Below are 3657 nucleotides of genomic sequence, written 5' to 3'. Positions count from 1 at the left end.
GGGCAGATGAATTTACGATTAATGCTGCCCTAAAGCTCTATGACATTCAAGCTGCATTCACTACATGATATTATAAAAGTGTCACCTCATAAAAACTAAAAATGACAGTTTAAATCATTGCTCAAGTGAAAAAGTGATTTCAGACAAAAATTTCTATCATATATAAAATATTTATTGAGTGGCATCTACTGTTATACATAATTTATGAAACACCTCTTTGATAAGATGGAATATTTAAATAGTAGGTGATCCCTCCAACTCCAGGCACACTGGATCCCAAAGAAAGTGATAAAATATGTCTAACTGCACATACTTTGTATTGAAGCAAATCTTTTGGCCACCAATATTTGCATTAAAAGGAAACTATGGCCTGACTAAAAGTGTCAAAACATAGAATCAGCTTATTTTAAACATTATATTCATTCCATTTGCAACTAATATGTTCAATATGTTTCTCTTCAACCTTCGAATTTAAAACATATGTCCAGTGCTGGGACAATTGCAGCATCATTTCTGGCAGAGTCCAGCAATTGAGGTGAGCTGCAGGCAGGGCTACCCAGGTGGGATGGAAGAAGGCCACACGCGGGATTGGCTCACTGGGAGCATCCCATGTAACCACTATACTCGTGAGATTGATATTGGGCAGGAATTCAACCTCTTAATCACAGCTACGTCCTTCCCATCTATCCCTGTGTCTGACAAAACTCAACAACTTTCCTAAATCAGTGAAAAACAATACAAAACTTATTAACAAAAATCTATTTTTCTGTCTTGTGAAGCCTACCTGAGAGCTAGATTTTGCTTGGGAGATATTGAGAAAACTTTGACAATGTGTCTGAGCTACCAAAAGTAAAAGCTCTGTAAGATTAGCAATTGTGCTTGGCCATGGAAGGGAATGGCTTCTTATCATCCACGGTGGCATGGATGGACCTGGAGGGTATTGTGCTGAATGGAGCATATCAGACAGAGAAAGACAGATGCAATGAGATTTTACTTATGTGGAATCTAAAGAACAAAATAAACAAACAAAACAGAAACAAACTCATAGATACAGACAACATTTTGATGGTTGCCAGCTAGGAGGGGTGTTGAAAGGTGGGTGAAAAGGGGAAAGGGATTAAGAAGTACAAATTGGTGGTTACACAGTAGTCATGGGGATGTAGCGTATAGCATAAGGAATATAGTCATTAATATTGTAATTATTACAATTAATATTGTAATAATATTGTAATATTGTAATATTGTAATATTGTAATAATTGCGTATGGTGTCAAATGGGTACTAGATCTGCTGGGGTGGTAGATGGGAGGGGGTTGAGGGCAGGAAGAAAAAAGTGAAGGGATCAAAAAGTACACATTGGTAGTTACAAAATAGTCATGGGGATGTAAAGTAAAGCATAGGAAAAATAGTCAATAATACGGTAATAACTATGTATAGTGCCAGATGGGTACTAGACAAGTCAGAGGGATCACTTATTAATTATATAAATGCCTAACCACTATGCTGTACACCTGAAAATAATACTGAATGTCAATATAAACAAATAAATAAAGTGAAAAAAGAGTAGAAATTGTGTTTCCTCATACTGAATGTATTAGGTGACTACAGCTGCACAGGGTACACAGTAGTCACTCAATAAGTGCTATTATTTGGCACTATATGGAGTAAATAATTTTAAGTGGAGATATACTTTTTTTTGATAGCCAAGAATTAAACGTCAGAATATTTGGAGAACCGGGGTCCTGCTGCTCAGAGCTGGCGTCCCAAGCCAGCTCTTAACCGACGCACCTACTCGGCCAGCCCAGGGAGACTTTTATAAAAAATAAAATTACGGGCTGGCCGAGTGGCACGTCAGTTAAGAGCTGGCTTGGGACACCAGAGGGCCCCTGTTCGGATCCCACATACGAGAGCCAGTGACACTGCCCTCTACAGCTAAGATGCTGAACAACAGCTCGACCTGGAGCTGGGCTGCCGTGAGTCACCAGCAACACGTAGACTGCAGCCCCTGTGGCAGTGGATTGCCATGGGCTCCCATGTGTGGCCAGCAGCCAGCGTGATCAGCCAGCAGCCGCAGTGAGCAGCCGTCCAGAAAGCCGGCGACTGATGTGCCTCGCCCGGGAAGAGCGCAATGATGGTGCCAACTTGGGCCAGTGAAGCTACGTCCTCCACAACTAGACTGAAGAACAAAATGGCAGCAACTTTTCTTTCCCCTTCTCCCAATTCCCAGCACCGTTCCCATCCCCCAAATCCCCAATAAAATCTTTTTTAAAATAAATAAATAAATAAATAAATAAATAAATAAAATTACCCTCCAGCAGAGCTGCTTTTTATTGATTTTTTTTAAAATGCATGTGATTTTATTTAAATTTAACATTAGGAAAAGTATTTGCTGAATTTCAACCAAATGTTCCTTCACTAAAAGAGATATTTCCTAAAATATCCTTCTAAGTTAAGACATTATGAAACATATTTAGAGGTTGACAGTACTGCACATATACATTTTTCATAAAAGTTTTGGTTATAAGCACCATTACTCGAATTGGTACATGTTTGAAAATATCTGCCTCCTACCCTTATACCTGAATGACATTGGAGCTGCATCAATTTGGGCTACATGCTGAGTCATACTAACTGTCCCTCAAAACACTGAAGACATGGTTTCACTGTCTTCCGAAATTGAATGCTGATCTAAGGAAATATGAAGGTAATCTGACTTTCAGTCCATGGCAAGTAATTTGGTTTTCTGCCTGCATCTTTGAAAAACTTTCCTTTATATTTGAAATTCAATAGGTAAATAAGGATAGATCTCGATGTTAAACATTCTGTACTCTAAATTTTCCCGGAACATAATACATTCTAATCTGCAGACTCAGTTCTTATATTTATTTGTTTTTCATTTCATGAAAATTATCTTGTTTTTTTATATTTTCTGTTTCACTTGGTGACTGTCTATTTTGGGGATACTAATTATCCTTATATTACATTGTCTTTGTCTTCTTTATCTCTCAGCATCTGATTGCTTTACTATCTTGATCATTCACTTGTGTCCACTGAGATTATCAAGCTTTTAACTTGTAGTAATTTGATCTCAATGACATCTATTGTTTTCCTTGATAGCTCTAACATTATTTATTAGTCATGCAATGCATGTTGTTCTAGACCTCAAAGTCTATCTTTAGGTCTGCAGTCTCTCTTTTTTCATCTCAGTCTGCTTTTTATTTTCATCTTGGTTTACTGAATCCCTGTTTCTCATTAACCTGTTCCATAGAAGAAAGCAATTGTAAGGAATTCCCTCTATGCCGTGAGGTATGTTTTCATCTAGATCAGGATATTTTGTCTTTTGCACGCTTTATTCTTTTTCTTGTATTCTGTTTGTCTGTCCATTTGTCCATTTAGCCGTCCATCCATGGCTACAGCTATGTTTATATAATTGCCCTACTCTTTTCCTTCATCTTGTGTATGCTTATGTTTGTCTGTCCAGAAATTCCATATGCTCTAACACAAGATGGGCAACTCCTTGATTCTTGTCATATCTAGGATCTTTCTAGTTCAAACCTTGTGTTCTATCCATTCTTCTCTTGCCAGATGGAATGACAGAGGGCCAGGAAATCTCAGCTGAAGCACTGTAAAAGGCTTTGAGGTCCTGGGCTCTGCCCT

This window comes from Hipposideros armiger, unplaced genomic scaffold (genome assembly GCF_001890085.2).
Source record: "Hipposideros armiger isolate ML-2016 unplaced genomic scaffold, ASM189008v1 scaffold_740, whole genome shotgun sequence".
In the NCBI taxonomy this organism is placed as follows: Eukaryota; Metazoa; Chordata; class Mammalia; order Chiroptera; family Hipposideridae; genus Hipposideros; species Hipposideros armiger.
This window is presented reverse-complemented; position numbering follows the sequence as displayed.